General features: G+C 34.9%; 1 long non-coding RNA gene across 1 annotated transcript in view; it reads left to right on the forward strand.

The window, feature by feature from the left end:
- LOC141418235 (uncharacterized) overlaps nt 1-21,950 on the forward strand; it is a 1,454,649-nt gene that overhangs the window by 292,495 nt on the left and 1,140,204 nt on the right. The window contains exon 2 of the long non-coding RNA XR_012442925.1: nt 8,336-8,485. This is a non-coding gene — a long non-coding RNA (uncharacterized lncRNA). The remainder of the gene's footprint in view (nt 1-8,335; nt 8,486-21,950) is intronic.

Genomic DNA, 21,950 nt, shown 5'->3' on the forward strand with positions numbered 1-21,950 from the left:
AAAGAAAACTCTCAGAAAAAAAATGTTACTTTTTTAGATGTTTTCAAGCATTCATTTGAAGGTAAAGGCATCAGCCTGACTCAATATCAGCTGGAGAAACACTGACACAGTGCCAGGTTTGATGCCAATTGTGGGAAGTTAAGGTCAATTTTCAGAGACCACCCCTGGTAGCTGAACCATTACAAGTTCCACAAGGGATTCTAGACTTGAGAAATTGCTAACTCTGTGTATGAACAGATAGACCAGGCGACAGAGGGACGAGCAAGTTTATTTGGAGAACTGTGTAGAATTAAAAATGGTAAGTCTTTGTTTTTAACTAAAGGTATTGACATTCCTAACACTGTCACTATGGAAGAATTGATCATAAATATTTCTGACATTACCCTGGAGACTACTTTATTCCATTTGACTTTTGCTTCTTACCTGGCATGACCTCTACACATAGAAGCTAAATTGGAAAACAGTAATATAGTTGAAGTTTAAAAACTATTTAGAAAACTGAAAAGCTTCCTCCATGCCCCCAACTCTTCATTACAATCTTTCTGAGAGCCCTAGATTTGGTGAGCAGCAAGAGAGTAGATTAATCAGTCCCTAGAATCATTTATTTTTCATCTTTCTCTGGAGACTATCAGCAAGGCACCTACGTAAGAGCCTTATTTTTACAATGTGAACAATTGTTCTCGCGGAATGAAATTCTGTTCCACGGACAAAAGATGTGAGAAAGCCCAGGGTGACCCTTGAACTGTCTGACACCTTGCACAAAAGGTAAATCTGCTAAAAATATTTTTTTAAATACTTGGAATTCTCTTTTAACATTTTCTAAAGTGCCAAGAATGAGAAATCAACTTTGGGGAAAAGGAAGAAAGAACAGAAAGGTTAACAAGCCTCACAAGAAAGCAATTTTCTGAAAAGGAAAAAAAAAAGTATTTTTCTAAAATTGAAGAATATTATTCCTTCAAAAATGTCTCAAAGTGTCCTTAAAAAATAGCAGTCCCTGTTAACATCAAATCGTGTCATTTTTATTGATGTAGCTATGGATTTGTCAATTTTGCAATTGGCTTGGTTGGGTCACTCCATTTGACACCTGTGGGGGATTTACCACAAGGCATTCTTATCAATTTTTTAATAAATTCCACAGATTGAGAATGGTAAATAATAAATGATATAGAGCTGGCAAAGTCAATATTTAATTTAACATAGACTCAGGGAAACTAACATTATACATACACATAATTGGTTTCAGTTTATAGAAATGAGGGTCTTTATCATAAAAACTGAAGAGAATAAGAAGGAGATAAAAGTATTAAAAGTCAGGAGACGGTAACAAATCATGTACCTCATAAGTGGGGATCACCTGGAAGCCAAAAATAAGTCCCCTGATTTCTTGTTAGAATTGGGCCACACCAAAGAACAACATTAATGTTTAATCAATATGCCTTTTCCAAAATGGGTATCCAAGTGTCAAAGGATGTTAAATAATTAAGGAAAAGTATGTTGGCAAACAAAAGGATACATTGCTAATTATGGAATGTGAAGACATGAAATTTGGAGAAAAACATTCTGCTAATATCACAAACATATTTAAAAAGTGATTTCAGCTGATTTTCACCATAAAATTTGGAATTACTGCTGATAGAAGGGAAACTATTCAGTTTGTTGCTTTATTGAATTTACAAGGACTTTTTACACAAAATATGGTTTTCTACTATCTGATTTTACTGGAGGAACAATGTTAGCATCTATTTAAATAATAATATGTTTGATTATTATGGCTAATAAATTCAACTAATAAGCTATGTCCAAACTTTGAAGAAATCTACACAAGCAAGCAGCACTCAGGGCCACAAAAAGTCAAATCCAAGGACACGAAATCTAGAACTAATTTCATTATCAACTGGAGAAGAACCCCATCTGAATGTTACTCAGTTTGCTTAAATAGTAGTTGGCATAGCAGCTCTTTGTTTGAATTAAAGTATTTTTATTCTTACAAGTGTCAGTTCTGAAGAATGTAACTCTGTTTTCCCAAAGCCACATACATCTCTTTTGTTAAGATTTTTAAAAGTTGAATAGATTTGAGAAATACTGAAAAAAAATAAGAAAGAAAGAAAGAAAATGTGGCACTGGAAAAAATTAGTAGAGTCCGTTAAGACAGGATGGAGTAAACAGAGTTGTGAAATTAATAGTTTTGGAAAATAAATTATTGACATGGAGAACATCATTCTGAGTGAGGTTAACCTGGCCCAAAAGACCAAAAATCATATGTTCTCCCTCATATGCGGACGTTAGATCAAGGGCAAACACAACAAGGGGATTGGATTTTGAGCACATGATAAAAGCGAGAGCACACAAGGGAGGGGTGAGGATAGGTAAGACACCTAAAAAATTAGCTAGCATTTGTTGCCCTCAACGCAGAGAAACTAAAGCAGATACTGTAAAGCAACTGAGGCCAATAGGAGAAGGGGACCAGGAACTAGAGAAAAGGTGAGATCAAAAAGAATTAACCTAGAAGGTAACACACATGCACAGGAAATCAATGTGAGTCAATGCCCTGTATAGCTATCCTTATCTCAACCAGCAAAAACCCTTGTTCCTTCCTATTATTGCTTATACTCTCTCTTCAACAAAATTAGAGATAAGGGCAAAATAGTTTCTGCTGGGTATTGAGGGGGTGGGGGGGAAAGGGAGAGGGCGGAGTGGGGGTAAGGGAGAGGGTGGGGGAAGGGGGGAGAAATGACCCAAACATTATATGCACATATAAATAAAATAAAAACTTAAAAAAAAAAAGAGATAGTCAAAAGCAAAGAGTTCAGTAGTAGCTGCTTCTCAGTTTCAACTCCTGTAATGATGTTCATCTAGTAAAATCCAAGCGCCCTTCCCAGGCCCTGACCCCTGCCTACCTTTCTGGTTTCCTATCCTGTCTCACCTCACCCTTCCTTCTCTGTGTCCTTGCCAGAGCCTCCTATCTGACAAGACAGTGACTCTAGTTGCTGGGTCTTAAAGTTCCTTTTCCATATTTATCTTTAAGGTTCTTCCTCCAACCCTTGGTCTTAGAAGGCCTTCCCCTTTAAGAATCCAGTCGTAAAAGTCATTTGTTCATAGCTTTTATCTCTGTCCAAGTTTTTCTTATTTGTTTATGTGATTACTCCTGGTTTTTTTCCCCTGTAATGCAAACTCAGTGAATCCCAACATTCGCTCTGTTTTTCCTTCGTTTTTGTTGTAACACAATTTGGAACAGTGTGAGTACCTAATTAATACCTGTTGATTTTAATCCTTTTAATGTCGTATATAACATCGTGTAGCATTACTGTGTTTCCAAACGCTTTATGCACTCATTAATTTAGCAACCTTGGGCAATATATGCTGGGATTACTTTCATTTTACAGATGAAATTTGAGGCACAGGGAAGACACGAAATTTGGCTAAATGACTTGCCAAAGCTCAGAAGGTTGATAATAGTCAATGAAGGGCTCAGAACTCAGTCATTTGCCGAGGTACATGACAGTGTGGTGACTTTATTGTAAGCTACTAAGAGAAAGTTAGGCATAGGGAAAATGCAAAAGCATGAAACAGAGCAACAACTCAGCCCATTGGTGGGAAGAGTGTCTGGTTTTCACATTGTTCTGTGTTGTCTGGACCTGGAATTTTGTGGCTTTACTTAAAACAGTTTTCTTTATATGTCATCCTTAGCTTCTGGAATAATTCTTTCATATCTTATATACCCTGATTCACTGATCCAAGAATCCAAGTAATATTGTCTTATTCAGAGAAAGTAGCCATCTTAAATTAGCATTTCTTAAATAATACTTAAAGAACAGTGGTGTTCCATGACATTTAAATAAGTATTCCCTAAATTAAAAAAAAAATTCTGTGGTTAAAAAACTGTAATTAAGAAGAAAGAAAGTATTAGAATTAGAATTAGAAAATATTTTATAATGCATGTAAGAAAAAATACATGATCTGTGTAAATTGGCCCCAAATTTTGAAACCATATGATGTTGTCAAATATTATTTTCAGGGTCTTTTATGTTTGTTAGGATGCTTTAGGTGAACTTGAATTTTGAGCTTCTTGAAACTTTGAAAATGATCATAGAATTGTGTATCTATATTCTCAAACTCTTCTCCTTCCTCCTTCCTCTTTTACTTCACTCATTACTTGCCAGACATAAAAGCTGGGGTGTAGATATGTTTTTACATCCACTAAGAGGATACGGGGACACGGTCAGTTGTATGCATAATGTGAACCAAAATAGAGAATATAATTGTCTATTGACAAAATTTAAATTTTGATGAGGAAGATAGATGGAGAGACAATGCCATGTATGTCATTACTGTGGTTGTGCTTGAAGCAAAAAAATACTTGTTCAGCATACATTTGGAACCTAGTTGCTCAGTTGAACTGTTTCCGTTGTTTTTATATTTGAATGCCACCAAATAGAATCCAAATTATTTTTAATTTTGTGTTTCCTTTTGTTTCCTCTGCAATTTTCCTGACAGTAATATTCTTTGACAGTCTTTAATTTCACTTCTAATTTCTATTTGAATTGTGTTCGTTTTGTTCCCTTCACATCACTGCTTCCTTTCTTTTTTTAACATTATGGCTTCTGTATCTATTGAGGTAACTGGGCTATGATCATAACCTGTGTCACAATCATTATTTGATAATGTTTATATTTTAGAAATGCTTATGGCCCCCACAAAATGAACCAGCGAAGTCTGTTGTATAACCTGTACTGTGATCTTTTTGATTTATTACTGGGAGACATATGGTTTTACTTAAGTAAATGAGAAGGTAAGTGAGGCAGAATATCATGTATTGATTGTTCATTTAATTATGGTTGATTCCCAGTGGTCTGATAACATGAAAATATCATTCACATATATTCAGCAAAGACCTATAGCCTGTGCACTCAGATACTTATTTTTTCTTTTCTATAATATTATAAAGAAATTATTCCATTAGTAAGAAGCTGACAAGTAGCATCATGAGGACAAACTTAGGTTTTCACATCTCTAAAATTTAGCTAGGCTTTCTGAATAGATTTGCTATGAGGAGTAAATGTTAAAGTAAAGCTCTCAGCTTAGTCCATAGGTCATGGTGAACATTTCATATATGTTTATTGTTATAACTAATCTATTTTTCATATGAAATATGCCAGTTACTGTGAAAGAAAAATACATCTCATTGACCCTGCTTTCATGATGTCCTCAATCTACATGGGAAATGAAATAAAATGTAAAACATAAAGAACTCTTCAGCAAGTAACCAACTGCTAAATTATATGATAGAAAATATGAAGAGCATAGTGGATTAGGGGTAGAAATATACATAAAGGATCATGTTATTATTGATAGTAGTTATCACTGTAGCAAATATTTTAGTAGCTCCGAATTATCTACAGGACAATAAAAGCTACATCATTCTCATATTTAATATCTTTCATTATGTCTTCCATTACATAACATTTTTAATTCTCTCATTTCCTTATCATCTAAGTCTAATTCATCTTTCCCACTTAATTGTGTCTTTCCCCATGAGCCAGGAAGTTGTTCTCAGGCAAGAAAGAGCTGTAGGGTCTGGTCTTTGCCTTAATCCCTGTGTGATCTGACACCACACTCTCCCTTGATCACCTGCCTGGAATCTTCTTCAAGCAATGCCAAGAGCAAGTCTAATTCTTCCCTGTCCCAAGGACTTGTGATTTCTGTTCATTTGCCTGGAAAATGCCATGGTTTCCCTGTCTTCAGAACTCAGTTATTAGCTAAAGTATCATCTCTTCCTCCAGCTCTCCTTTAACAATCCTGTTCACTGGGCATCCTGAGACATTCTGCCTACTTCACCTCCTCCTTTCTGTTATGGAACTTGCTGCATTTTGTATTTTATTTGTTTATTTGAGAATTTGATTTTTTTGTTTGTTTCTTGCCTACAGGGGAATGGTAGATTCCTGAAGGTAGCGAACATAAGGTGACATAAGGTCTCACTCACCTTATATTGGAGAAACACCAGTAATTTGTTTAAATAAACAAATCATCCTTCCTAAATGTCCCTCCCATGCTTCCTAGGTTCCCCTGTATGTGAGTACGAAGTAGATTATTCCTAACCATTGGCTATATCTTCAGATTGTCTTCTGTTGATTCCTTTGCTATTCATGGTTTTCATTCCCTCATCACTCTGAAAATTCTCTCCAAGCTCTTTTTTATTCCATAAAATCTCTTTTAATTTTAATAAACATGAGCTAGCTTTTCTTCCTTTATGTCTCTTATAATGTATATTTTGTTTCTTGCTTGTATACAAGAGTGCTATACCAATGGCTGAAACCATAAAACAAATAAGAAAAATTTGAAAAAACATGTTGTTAGTCTAAATTATTTCTTTTGGGGTTTTCAAAAGAGAAACAGATTGTTTTCTTTTTCACACAGATCCTGTAACATATGACACTAACTTAACAAATGATTAGTAATAGCATTTAAAATGCACTGTCCAGAGCTAAGCTATTTTCCATTCTGTTCACAGAACTATTGTTTAGTTTCTTCAATATTACTGTTTTTAGACTAGTAGCAGTTCCTGAAATACATGTAACTCTGTCTAATCCAAGTTGATGACACAGTAGCTTAAATCTAATGCACAAAGTTCATTTATGAAAATAAAATCTAATAGGCTAAGCAATTCTACTTGCAATGAGTAACACACACTGTCCCATGTACCTACCACTTTCACTATTCCATCTCAAACAGTTCTGTTTGTCTGGTATTCAAGGCAAAAGTTAATTGGATCCCTTTCTGAACTATCAGGGTGAGAAGCAGACCCAAATGGTGAAGAGCTTCTCCTTCTGTGAAAGGACTGCCATTTGAGGAGTTACTGCTGTGCTCAAGCATTTCAAACAGAGACCTGGCCTCCCTCTGTCTTTCCTAGGGAATTTAGTTGAAAAAGTCAGATTACACAGAGAATTGTATAAAAGCTTTTTAAACCAATAAGCAAGTTGACATTCTTGAGTGACTTTATTTCAGAACTTTGGTTCAAATACATTTTAATCCTGGATATTCACTATTTTTTTTACTATTTTTTTCAAAATGGATTTCACATATGTTCATTAGATAAAAGTAACTCATTTTGCAAAAGTAGTAGAAATTCTAAAACATATCTAGGTTTTCCAGCATAGTTCCAAGATGAAAGAATAAAAATGAGAAAGAGAGAGAGAGAGAGAGAGAGAGAGAGAGAGAGAGAACAGCATCTATGTGAACACATATGTGCATGCATATTTATATCAGTGCCTATATATTACTCTGTGGACGCAAACTGGTCCATTTGCAAACAGCCATATTACCAGCATCCCAGTTTAGCCAAATCCAAAGAAAAACTTGTTTCTTTGTTCAGTCTTTAAAAATGTAAAAGCTGGTTTCTTAAAAAAAAAAATACATATGTTACATATATTCATTTGATTTAGGTCCAAAAATGCCTTAAATTGAAACTCTTTAAAACCCACTTTAGAAAATAATTTTATTAATGAGTTAAAAGTAAAGTAGTTAAGATAATTCAGTAAGACTTTGTTATGACATCCAAAATTACACTGACATCCTACAAGGCATTGCTTGCATTGATCAAATTATAATTCTGATTCAGATTCAGTTTATCTCCTTAAACAAGGCATAGATATCTCAAGTTGAGATTTGTCTCCTCATTTTTCCATACTTTGGTCCCTTAAGCTCTTGCTGTTCCCTCTTCCTGTACCCACTTCTCCATACCTGTGGCTCCAGTGTTCTAAGCTTGTTAACTGCTATGTTTCCTTCAGCTCTCTGAATGGATGACTCTTCTAGTAGGAAGTGTAGGACTTCAGGTGCTCTTCATTCCTCCTAAGTTTAGAGACTATGTAGCTATCCAGCCATCACTTTTGTGTAATTTGTTGTAACTCCATGAATATATTTTTTATCTTTTATTCAGTTGCACTGTGGACTCTAGACAGTCATAATCCACAGACATTTCACTCACCATTGTGACTACTCATAGTGGGTTTGCCATACAAATATGGAAGGATATTTGCTAACACCTTTCCCTCTGCCGGTCCCATGCTCAACAAAATACAGAAACATTCTTGGCAAAAACAATTCACAAAAACAAACTTGCTTTTTCTGTAGTGAGAGCCATGTTGGTTTTTTTTTTTTCCCTCTTATTTACTTGAGTGTGTCTTAGCCTCTCCACCCTGCCCCTATATTCAGCAAGTCAACTATTATGACAAGGTGTTTCTGTTTTATATTCCTGTGTCTCCACAGCTGAAACAAGTGCAAGGTGACTTTGCTGCAACTTGGCCAGCTTTTCAAAAATGTCTTTTTTCTCCCTTTTTAGGTCCAGAGAACACTGTCATTAAGGACCGTGAGGTAAAGACACTTTGGATAAGAAAATAGCAGACAGGGACCTGAAGTACTTTAAGCAACCTTGGTCTGCAGGAAATCCTCTTCTTGGCTCCTATCATCAGAAAACCTGCTCTTACCACAGGTAGGTCCATCAACCTACATTTTTATTATTATTATTATTATTTTTTTTTTTAACAAAGGCACTTCATGGGAAAGAGAGTTTTATTTTGCCCTCATCTTTAAAATATAAAAACAAAACCTTACTAATGTCCTAAAAATGCTGTACTTTCTGTGTTGCCTCTACATCAGAAATTCCACAAGTGATTTTTTACAAGGAAAACCACTTTAAATGAGGTAGTCATTTTGATACAAATGCAAGTCCCTGCCCACTGAATCTGAATTCCTGGAAAAGAGGGGCATTTAGTTTTTGAAAGAGGAAACAGAAGTATTTCTGCCTGAGTGAAATGGATGTAAACAATTTTCAGTTACTCTTGTCCTGTCATCTCTACAAGAAAGACAGACTCACATGACAAAATGTGGGGTATTTATTTCTTTGTTATTTTCAGGATTTCAATAAAACCATATTAGTGTTACTTTTTCTGAGTGTCTATACTTTAGATTGCCCCATATATAATTTGACTAGGGTGGTTAGTTTGTTCTTATTATTTTGTTTTCTTTGGTTTTTCTCCCTTCTGGAATATCTCCTTATAAGTTTGCTAATTTCCAGAAAAGTTATAGAGCTATGCTACTTGAAAAGAAGCGAGTCTTGAATTTGGTTGAATGACACTAACCTATCAGTACTTTTAAACCATCTATAAGGAGATGTGGAAGGAGGAACAAAAATGCAATTCATTAGTTCAAGACTTTATGAAAAATTTCCCATAATGGAGGCAGTCGAAGCATTTATCAGTGACCACCAGTTCCAGATCAGCTTTGTTCATTCTCAGAGTATCAAGTCATTGGTCTTCAGGTGGAGGTGGCAGAACTATTTGTCAGCATTATCATAGCATTTGTAGGTTCAATCTATAGCATGGGTTATAAAGTTTTAAAATAGATAATTTTATGAATCGATGGAAATATGCTATGTGTAACACATCATAAATACTCTCTCTGATTCCCGAGAATATTAAGTACTAATAGGTAACTCTATTTCTTTTTCATTGACTTCACTCCTTCCTAACCACAAATATCTAGAAACATTGATCTCCAAAAGCTAAACAAAAATAAACTAGTCATTGATGAAGCATGAGTCAATGTGACAGTATCACCATTCACATCAACGTTTCTTTCCTAGTTGGCAGTCCTCTCTTTCTGCCAGGATTTATAGATTATATTTTATTTCTAACCTCTTTTTTATACTGATTACATAATTAACCACTGATGCTAATGTTTCTACTTTCAAACTTGTACCCATTCTTTGCAGAGTTCCACCACCACCTCACATTTTTTCAAGCTTTCAAACATTTTATTCCTAACAGGTGTGAATCTCTACACCCCAATCTGAAATTCTGCCTTACCCGAGTAAAGTAATTGTATTCCTTGTATAGCACATCTATTGTTTCTACCAGTTCATAAAATTTTAGATGCATCTCATTACCTTAATTTTAAACTTGAGCTGCATAGCATTTTCATCTCTGAAACCATGTACCATTACTACTTGATTTTAGACTTAGAAAATGCATAGTTGAGTGTATCCAAAGTTAAATGATTGCATATTTTAAAGGACATATGCTCCCAACATTTGTAAATACCCAGTCTGTTTATTAATTAGAATTTGTAACTCAATAACAAGACCTTGGCAAAGCATTGGAAGAGAAGTGGAGAACAGGCTTAAAGTGGAGGTTTGGAGGCAATTTGGGAGGGAATTCCTAGTTAGAAAGCAATCTTTCCCTAAAAGAAACTTTTCTGTCTGAAAATAAAATACACATCTGACATGTAGTAGTGTGGCAGAGGAGCATGGGAAAAGAATTTAGAATATTTCACATTGATAAAACGAGTAATGATACTTTAACTTTTTTTAAATTCAAAGTATAAGTTTTCTTAGTGGGTCTTTTTCCTAAAGGGAAAAAAGCTGCCTACCTATAGTTTTATCACTGGCCTGAAGGCATGAGAGTTTATTTCAGCCAATTAAAATAACAATTACTGCAGAAGATGCTATGGGAGCACCCTGCTGCTGGTTGGGTCCCACCACTCCTGATGTGATTAAAACCCCTCAACTTTCCATTTTCATACTGCAGTGACTACTTTGCTACTTCAAAAGAAATTGTACAATAATTTTGAAGAGCACATTCTATTTATTTTCTTCATTCTCAAATTTTGTCTGTATTTTGTGTAGACTCTTTTCTGTGGTATGTCTGGCCTTTACCATTTGCTGCTTTTGTTGGAAACAGTTTGTACTTGCCAAATTATTATCTGATAAAATCCAGCACCAAGTTTGCCTTGCCTGACAGGGGGGACTGAGCTCCATTGTATTAAGATTGTTGAGATGTTTCCATAATGGGTTTCCAATGTGAGCTGCTTCATTGCTGACAGCAAAATGATAATTCTGGGCATACTAACTTGACATATGAAAAATCTCAATGATAACTCTGATTAACATATCTTTTGCATTTAAAATACTACATTTTTTAGAAGAGAAAATTGTACATTTGGTGGTTTGTTTGTATGGTCAAATAAACATACCTCACGATGTGCAATCTAGTAATTAGGTGCGTTTATCTGTTTGTGACACTACTGGAAAGTACTCTGAATGAAGATTGAAAGAACTTTCAATTGTTATAGATAAGAAAGGTATGTCAAGACAGGGAGTAGGGTATAGTATACTTCAATAACACAGATTTCATTAAGAGAAAGGAAATGGGAAAGAGAAAAGGGATAGGAAGTAAGAAAGATATTGAAAGAGAGACAAACTTTGAGAAAGACCAATTAGAACAGAGAAATCCTGCTCTGTTAGGTATAATACTTTCCTTCATGTCTTCATGAAAACATCCCACAAAAATAATTCATCAGTGCTGTTGGCAGAGAAATTCCCACTTGTGCTATGAATTTGACTATAAATGCATGCTGATATGGTGGAAGGAGCTGTTGGGGATCAGGTGGATATTTCATTGTCTTCCTTGAGCTCCTGGAGATGACTTCTTCTCATTGCTTATAGCTGAAGTTTTGAATTCAGTTGAGGAGCCAAGGAGTATGAATTTGGAATACCTAGAAAACACTTTCAGAATTAATATTAGAGGAGTCCTCCAGTGAAATTCAATTCTACTGGAGTACAGAGTCCTGTGCATCTTGAAACTACTTTCCTAGTGCTTCTGATATACCTCACTCATTAAGAGATGATGGTCAATTATAATGAGAAGCAGAAAGAAGAAATATATGAATGATAACTATTATATTATGCACAAACACTCGAGTTCTTTTTAAACAATCAAGAAGGAGTATTTTTAAATGTTAATGTTTTCATAAAATACACTACTTTAAAGATCTTCAACAGTTGTTTTAGTTAATATTGTAATAATATTTTATGTGACCAATTCTCATTTAATTGACTGAAATTAAGTGCATAACATTGAAGGTAATTCCATGTTTGAGGATACAGTATAGAGGTAATGTACAAACAGGTATTGCCTAAAGATTGATTTATATTTAGGTAGAGATATATGTATACATATATGTTTGTTTGTTAGATTGTCTAAGAATGGCCTTCCAAAAGCTTATGTTGGTTTTTTGTTCAAAGCACAGATTCTTAGTCCAGTACTGGTGGTTCATTCTGTGATCCTAGTGAGTGACCGGGGAGGCAGACGTTTTGAGGCCCGAGTTAGAGAGATACTGTCTCAAAAATACCCAACATAAAAAAGGGCTGGCAGAGTGAATCAAGTGGTAAACGATCTGCTTAGTAAGTGTCATATTCTGAGTTCAAACTCTAGTAATGCCAAAAAAAAAAAATACAGATTCTTATTCTTTATAGATTTGCTCATATATATATATTTAGGAAGTTAAAATTTTGCAGAATAAAAATTCACAGCTAACCTGAACATTTAAATCTTGTATGTAGTTTTAGACAGCTACTCAGAAGCAAATAATTCAAAGTATTGTCTTTTACTATGAGCAGGAAATGTTGGCGTGTAATGTTGCTGATTGAACTAGAGCAAACCATTTACATTGATTAACCTTCACTTGGAACCTTTCTTACCCTGGCACAACTCTCCACTAGAATGGGAATTTCAGTAGCATCAACAGTCTCAAAGAAGAAAGCAAAACACAAACATACCTATTTCCATGTACACATTCATTCACTGGTTATCTATTGAATGACTAAAATGCATATAGTGACTTTTTGCCATTTCAGTTATGTTATTGAAGGCAAAGTGACTGTTGTTCTACAGCACTCTGTTAATAACAAAGCTTGAAGTTAACTCATTCAATAAACACTTCAAGAGTCCTTATTTCCTTGATACTTTGGTCCAAAATATTGTTTCCATTGATTCTTTTCACCTCAGTGATCTCCTTCTCTGAGGAAAGGAACTCAAGAGACTATTTATATGTTTTACAGTAATGGAATGAAAACATTTTCTACTTTCTTGGTAATTTAAATATTGTTTGCCTAGGAAACATCTAAAGTAATTCATTAGTTGACTCATCCTTCATTAAATGAGAATTAAACAAGACTGAGCAGAAGATGTTTGGAAACTCTGAATTTCCAAATAAATTGTAATTTTGTAGGCCTATATTTTTGTTGTATAACTTTATGTTCTTACATTGTTAGAATGATAACCGTAACTATATATAAAATATCAAAAGATATGAAGGATGACATGATAACAGTGAAAGTTATTACTTGGAATACAGTATGAGCATTCGATTTTTCTTCCAAAAACCTAACTGCACATTATATGTAGAGATCCATTGATTTTTGAAAAAAAATTAGATTTATTTTATATTATGATACAATAAATAAAAATTGGGGCACTTATTACAAATGATGCTTAAAGTTAGCCAATTAGAAGCTATGTTAAGAGTGTTATTTTCCCCACAAAGACTGGTATTAAATCAGGTAAAAGTGGATATTTTATTTAAACTTACATATGATTAAATAACAGAGTATTATAGAATAGAACAAACCTCCTAAGATAAAATAGTTAAAAGCAAGTGAACACCTAAGAACTTATTGGTAAGTAATATCCAAGTACTAACAAAAGCTTACCTGAATTTTAAGATCAGGTGTTGATATCATACAGAATATATACATTTGATGTATGTCCTTCATACCTTGAAAATGTTAAAAAAATGATAATTTACATTTCTGTTAATAATAGAAAATATTGAGTTGAAATTAAATTGAAATTCTAAAGAACAAAGTTAACAATTTAAAAGGCAATTAGCACTTACCTAGAGATAGTGCAATAGACTTTCATATCTAGTGATCATAATAGCTATGCTAGGAAGACATAAATTATCTTAACAAATAGTCCAAACATTAGGACAAATTGTTCAATATCATATTAACCAACATATTGATTGATTTTTCCCACTTTTTCATCCAATTATACTGGAGATTTTTAAGTTTTATATTTCTTTGAAGAATTTGCCTACTGATATTACCTAATGGTAAGGAAAAAACCTATTTGTGACATTCTTTGAAATGGCAAGGCAGACCATTTAGTAGAAAGAGAATTGATTAAAAGAGAGGAGGGCAGGGCAGGTGAGAGAGTTTAGTTCTGAGACTGTTTCTCCAGCTCAGCACGGGAAAAGTGACAGATTTTGAAGAATTGTTATCTAAGCCCCAACACCACCACAGAGACAGACTGCTTGATTACTGACTTAATAAAGTAAAGCAGAAGAGAATACCATGTTCTGAACTGAAGAATTGAAGACATAAGTCTATTTCTCCTAAAATCTAGAATAACACGATCTTTGGACTCTTCATTTACAGGAGGCAATAACTTCAGAGATAAAGTTATGGATATGTAAAGTTATTATCTGAAATTATAGAAGGCTTCTTCTATACCATGAATGTATAGTTAGTAAGTGCTGGAAGTATGGCCAATGTAAACTGGGAGATGCTGTAAGTGGACACACATACTGGATTTGAAAGACTTAGTGAAATGTCTTCCTAATATTTTTATATTGGTTACTAGTTGGATGATAATATTTTTAATTTATTGGATTAAATAAAATTCATTACTAAAATATTCAGTAGGTCATATTTTTTTAAAATTTTGGCCACTAGAACTACTTATAGATTTGAGTTTTGGCTTATATCTCTTTTTTTCTTTTGGTAGTACTGAGGTTTGAACTCAGGGCCTTGTACTGTACCTTGGCAGCCTTGTGTTTTGACTTTATTCCTACTGAACGAAGCTGAAGCATTTTTTCATAAGTAGGTTATGGGCATTTCCACTTTTCTGTCCTCCTCTCCTGGGTCCAGACCATCCAGGGTATCCTATGACATTGTGGACCATCCAGGGTATCCTATGACATTGTGGACCATCCAGGGTATCCTATGACATTGTGAACCACACTTGCTGGCTAGACTATGAACTCCTTGAGGACAGACATGGTCATCCTGCCCTGTGGGTTCACCACAGCAGCAGTAGAGTGGCAGGACAACGATTCTTACTTGCTGGGGGTTTAACTGACTTGATGATGGAGAACTGGGTTTTGATCTTTGGAAAGAGGGCTCAGGAAACTGCAGGCTTTCTGAAGTCCTTCAGCTACAGCAAATGAGGGTGATGCTTGTGGCAAGATGAGGAGTATTATCCAGTCTCTGGTAGGCTACAGAGAAAAGATTTCACCTCAAGGAAGTGGTAGCTCCTCAGTCAAATTTGCCATGCTGGTGTTACAGTCTAAGGCCACAAGATTTTCTAGGTTATCAGGAGAAATTAAAAATACAAACTACTACTTTTTAATACTCTTCAAATATTAACAGAATTCCAAACATTTTTCTGCAGAAGTAGCCTGTGGCCTGGATGTGGCACACAAGTCACTCATATATGATCTGAGGTTTTTCTTTCCAGAATTCCCCTTCTTAATTTAGATTTTTCTTTCCCATAGTGGTGAAGAATGGTACAAGTTAATGTTACATATTAGTGCCACAAATTAGTAACTGACTGAAAAGAAAACCACAGGAATTCAAAGTTTCTGGCTATCCTTTACATTATTGAACCTGTTACTCTCTGTAATTAGGAGACAGCATTAATCATTAATTAGAAAAGACACCCTAAGTGAACAGTGTGAGATATCTCCATGGGAACACCACTGGCTTCATCTCAACAAAAGTGAATGATAGGGGAATACAAAAACAGATTTAGAACTTATTTTGGTAATTCTGATTTGGGTAACTAATATGTGTTAAAACCAAATAAAATATTTTTTTTCTGAGTATTGCACTTTTTCACCTTTCATTCTATTATTTTAAATTTTGGTGAGGTATTTCTGTTTGAATATGTATTCTGACCTGCCATACTCGTAGGAGGGAAATGCTTTCTCTACTTGTAACATCAAACATTGAAACAAAAGAGCAGGTGTACTGAGTTCATTGAGATTCACTGACAAGTGTTGCTCTCCTGCAGAGCGGGTGAAAGTATCCCGCCAGCTTCTCATTTAGGGAAAACCTCTTGGCTTATACCTCAAGAACTGTACAAACCTCTAAAGAGTACTAGTGAGAACTCAGATCCCTTTTTTTTTTTTTCTTTTGCCTATAGAGGTAGTTGTTAAGTTATACAATGTAATAAGGACTAGGGAATTAATGAGGAAAGAAAATGGGAGCTGTGATGGACTTAACAGTCTGGGAATTTTTCTAACAAGCTGTCCTGTACTTTTTTCCCATCTGTTGGGGAATTGCAAATACCACCTTGTTGGAGAATTGCATAAAGTACATTGTCGCTTGTCTCATCATCACAGCATTTTACCTTACTTTGGAGCAGAAATATTTGCACCCATTCCTATCATGTGATTTAGCCATTTCTGATCTTTGCAAAAGTCTGACATCAGATAAGGGCAATCAGAGGTAATCTGGATGTACTCAGGAAAAAGACAATTGATATTGGTGGAATATATGAATTTAAAATGTTGGAAAACACGAGCATATTCTCTTTGCTTGGAAAGATGAATATCCTTATATTAATGGGAGAGTGTGATCTTACAAAGATTTTTATTAGTTTTAAAAGAAGCTAAATTTACTACATGTCAGACACAAGGGAAAATCTTACCATACATGATCTTAACCTTCTCATCGCAGTCTGAGAAGATACTGTCACTGGCCTCAGCTTACAGGTGGATTAAAGAGGCTTAATATTGGATTAAGCCTCCTCCATAGTTAACTCTTTTAAATAATCACAACACAACAGGAGTTTTGCATTTATCCTGATCCAGAACTAGTCTAAGAACTTTACATGTGTTAGCTATATCATCATCACAACAATCCTCTGATTTAGGTGTTTTTTCCTTAATTTTACAGAGAGGGGAACTCTAAATACCTTGCCCAATCACCTCCAGTAGTTTGTATATATGTGATATAATACACAAATAAAACATATCTCTCTGAAACTAAAAGCATTAAATTTATAAGCTACAGAATGGCCTGTAACTGGCCTGTAGCAAAAACATTTATTGTGGAAAAACGATTTTTCCCTCTTTTACTTCAGCAACACAATTTATTCTTATCAAGAGTTCTTGCTTTGCAAGCATGGACCCTGGAAGTAGTCACTTAGTCATTTCCCCTTTGCTGTAATATAAGCTTCTGTCATTATCCAGGTGCAGGGTAATTTAAATGGCAAGTTATCTTTATGAAGTATGAAAGATTCTTTTGCCAAATTGTTTTGTCTGTTGTGTTGTCTTTCAAGCCCATCTGTTAGTATAGCTGTACGTACTGAATTCTATTTATTCATATGTATATTCTCATATATTCATGTATGTCTGATTGGGTAATTACTAACACATTTCAGAAACTTTTCTGTTGTTTAAATACAATTTTAAAAAAGCAAGCTTACTGCAGGATAAGAAATAAATGATCCAAAGACTGTGAACAAAAAATGTAAACAACTACGGATCTCATGCTATCTGATCTAATAGTTTGAAGTTTATAGATTCCCTATCCTGGAAATAAATAAGTCAGCTGAAGGGTAGAACTAGAGTGACTAATGTACTATGGCGATGGAATTGTGTCCTTTCCCCCTACTTAAAAATAATGATAGGTTCTTCTGGAACCTGCTTAAGTAAGTGACACTTGGAGAGATGGATTGCCACATTGTGACATATGGTGTTCTGGTATTATAGTTGTATTGTAAAGATTATTACTAGCAGCAAGATTTTATAGTTATTGCCCTGTCAAAGTTGCTGTTTTAATCACTATCATCAACACCGCCTCCATGTTTTACCTCATCTCCTGTCCAGCAAGTCAGACCAGTATGTCATCCCAAGAGAAACACATTTGCTTGGACCCATTATTTCATTAAGGTAGATATTTTAGAAGGATATGAAAAAGATGACTGTATGAGGAAGGGAAGGAGACTCATCTTGGGGAGCAGAATTTAAGGACTGTAATTACAGATCTGAGGAGGCTTAAGCCTGGTGAGTTTACAAAGAATTCCATGAAGCTATCTTCCAAATGAAGGACTGAGAGGGCAGGTGTTTGCTCTTGTTTCTGAGAGCAATTAGAGGGCCAAATTATTTCCACTGTTACCTAATAAGGCAACAAGTATCACCTGAGGAAGTTAATTCCAGGTGCTATTAATGTAAACGTAGCTCCGTTTCTTCAGCTCACTGGCGTTTTGTGCCGCTTACGGGGAGAAGAGGTGAAGAATGTAAATTTTCTGTATCGTTAAAAATCACAAGGGTAGGAGAATGTGGAAGTGGGTTAAGCATCATTTGCTACTTGACCTTTGGTTATTTTACCTTTTTTTTTTTTTACAAAGGAAAACCAAATAACCCATTTTATATGAACCACCCCCATAGTTTACCAAAGTAACTCATCCCAGTGCTGGTTGTCTGTTCTGCATAGAACAATACACTCTCCTGTTGTCATTTTATTTTGTTTAGGGGAAAACTAGACTATTTCCTCAACCCTTTTTCTGCCTCACATTTGAACTATAAGTCTGGTGGAGAAGCCTGGATGGTGAAAGTCACAGCTGTACGGCTCTTTTCCCCTCTGTTTGTTACAATTGACCTCTTTCCCAGCACATCACATGCAGCCTCAAACTTAAATTGCAAGGTGTTATGAATAACCTGTGCGTCACTTCAGGCTTTGCTGGTTAGAGCTGTTCTTTCCCGGTGTCTCAGCACATAGCACCTCCTAAAAAGCCAAGAGAGACAAATTTCTCATTTGTGGAGCACAGCAGGTCAGCCCCTTCCATATGCTCAAGATTTGTGGTTCATGTCATAGACAGCCCATTCTCATCTTTCAAGTCCTAACAGTTCAGGAACTTCAAATCCCTTTGAACCTAGATTAAATGGGTTCTGAAAAACATGCCATGGTGCTGTGGGGGCTTAATGTTTTCCCCAAGTACAGAGCCCTCCTAGACAACCATTTGACTATCTAAAGAGCTCTACGCCAATCTCTGGTCTGTTTATCTTGCAAACACGGTGTGGGGGGGTGGCTATGGATGTATGCATGAATATTTATGTGTAATTTAGCATGCATATTTGTATCATTTTACTCTCTTGCAAGCACATTTCAGACCTGGCTTTCGCAGCCAAAATGAGTTTCACCATATAAGTATAATATCACATCTCTTTCTTGCCAAGTACTGGGAACACAGAGAGTTGATTTCTCCCCTTTGAGATTCATCTGCAAACAACGTAAGACATTCCCAGGGTAAAGTGATCTTGAAAGAAGAAATGCTTAATATACCTAATCATTTCTGACAAGGCATCAGGAGACCTGATATTCATTTAGTCGCCTTTCCACCAATATCAATATTTCAGGACAGCACCTTAAACATCCTAGCTTACCTTAATGATGCACTATCTTCATTCACTGATAAATTTTATCATGTTACTATTTTGACTGTGTCCAATTTAAGGGTCATTTAAATTGACCATTGCTTATGGCCTTTTAAAAAATTGTTGCTGTTAAATGAGCAACTTTCTTCCCATCTTTTAAAAGTCCTACTTTCTTCTATCCCTCACACAATTTAGGAAATATCCTCTTTCAATACCCAGGTTTCTGGTGTCATTGTAGTACTGGAGATAATTCTCCATTGTTGCTACTTTGGAAAAAATATTTCAAGCTTCCTTATTCACTTATTCTTCCAGATGAAATTCAGAGTACAATTTGTAAGTTAAATTAATCTCACACTCCACCCAGAAATGTTGACTCCTATTAGTTTCTATTGTTTAAATAATTAGGAGAGAATGGAGAAGTTCCCATCTTGATTATTCCTATTATTTACCTTGGCAAGGAGGCATTAATTCAAGAATGTCTAAGTCCATTTTTCAAGTTTGATGGTTTTCTGTTATGCATATCACTTATTCTGTTTGTTGTCTATGTCTTTTTAAAATTCTGTTGTTATTGTGAGTGAAATATTTTCCTTACAAAACATTTTTAAACCATTTCCTCATGCTTTTTAAGAAAGCTAATGACAAGTGTATCTCTTAAACGTCTATCTAATTAAAATTTTTAATTATAAAAGATTTGGATTTATTACTTGTGTTGGTAAGGTAGACAACCTTACCATCTTCGTGTAGATAATAATTCAAAAAGCACAATGACACATTTGACATTTTTCTATTTACAATTCTTATGATTTCTCAATCATGATCTTTTCTAAAATGTCTTTCAGCCTATCCCAGTTATACTCTTTGCATTTTTATAATACCCCGGTCAAACACTTCCTGCACAATGAAGAACATTCTATTTATACTAATGAATAATAATATCCTTTGATAGAAGAAAATTATTCCTCTACTCAAAATACTTCTCGCACCACATATATGGTGTCTTTCTGTACCAGCAAACAATTGTCTATCTTTCCAGACACTAAGTATCTAAGGATCCAGTTTAATTCTGAAACTATAAGACACTGCAGATGCACAGGTTAAGCACACAGTCCCATAATATCTGTCCCCCCAACTACACAAACCAGTCACATGTTCTCAGTTACCCCTGCTTCAGTCTGAAATTTGCTAGAATGGTTCATAAAACTCAGGAAAATGCTTATTTTTGCACTTGGTTTATTATGAATAATTCACCTCAGCAACAGCAAAATGGGTGGTGAATAGGTGAGGGGTAGGATCTCATTCTCCCTGTTAGGTGTGTTGCACCCTCAGTACCAAGACGCTCATCAAATAGCAGCTTTCAAGAGTTTTTATAGTGTTTAATCTCCAGTCCCATACATTCTCAGAAACTACTAATTAGGACTGAAATTTCCAACTCTCTAAACAATTGGTCTTTCCCCTGACCAGCCCTATTCTGATACAGTGTAATGGGACCAGCCTAAGTCACTTCATTCACATAAACTCAAGAACTTAGACAAAAGACTATATTACTCATGAAACCATATCTTTCTTCTAGATTCTGCATGCTATATCTATCCCTTTCTTGTAGATGGTAATATTTTTATTCTTTGTATTATGCTTTTGTATTTAACTTCTGTCATATATTGAAATAGAGGTCATGTCTTTGTTTTCAATATACTCCCTAAATATTTGCATAATAAATATATTATTTCACTTAGTATATAGAATTTCCTCCTTATAAAACTTTAGGGTAAATGTACCTGCTTGTTAGTTGTTATGAGAAGAAAATTATTATATAAATGCATTCATTTAATAAATTTTTTATGACTGATAGATATAGCATAATTTTCCTTTGTAAAAATATGTCACTATTTCTCTCACACATTTTTTAAAAGCTGATGCCTTGTGTGGAAGGGATCTTTGGTATTGATGAATCTCTTTTAGTGGAATAAGGTTATATTGGCAGTGTATGTTTCTCCATCTAGACAGGCTGGTCATGAAGACAGACATATTACTCAATGACTAAAATTTTGCCCTTGAATATCCTCAGAATAGATGAGTGTGTGCCATGCCCTTGAAGACTTTTTTAATCTAATTCAGGTTTATCGACTGATTTTCTGTGCATTTAGTGTGATTTGGTCTAATACTCATAACCTGCCCAACTGAAAATCCTTTTCTATTTCTTTTTTGTCCTATACTCAAGTCTTCGTAGTAGACTGAGGCAAACAAAATATTTGTTTGGTTTTGCTGTAACCTTTTTATCCCTTAGTCCATCTTTTACTTGAAGATCACCAAATGTATACTAGTTATGCTGCACTGCTTCTCTCTATCATTTACTTAAAGAACACTGTGTTATTTATTTTAAAGTCTTTTTAAATGGATCACACAGATTACTTTTTATTTGCACCTCTAATGTGCAGGTATCTACAACACAATAGTCTATTTACGTCTCTTTGACCACCCTCCCCCCCTTAAAATAGTGTATTTTCACTTTCCACTGTTGTGTGGAAGATGTTTGCAGCTTTTCAAGTCTTTGTGACCAGTACTACATGATCACATGGCCCCTCTGCTGAGGGTGTCATGTTATTTTTTTCCTAATTATTCTGCAGAGCTCTTATTTTTCTCTGCTTTTCACGTTTTGAATTTTGCATTCTCTC

Source organism: Castor canadensis, chromosome 16, assembly GCF_047511655.1.
Source record: "Castor canadensis chromosome 16, mCasCan1.hap1v2, whole genome shotgun sequence".
Taxonomy (NCBI): domain Eukaryota; kingdom Metazoa; phylum Chordata; class Mammalia; order Rodentia; family Castoridae; genus Castor; species Castor canadensis.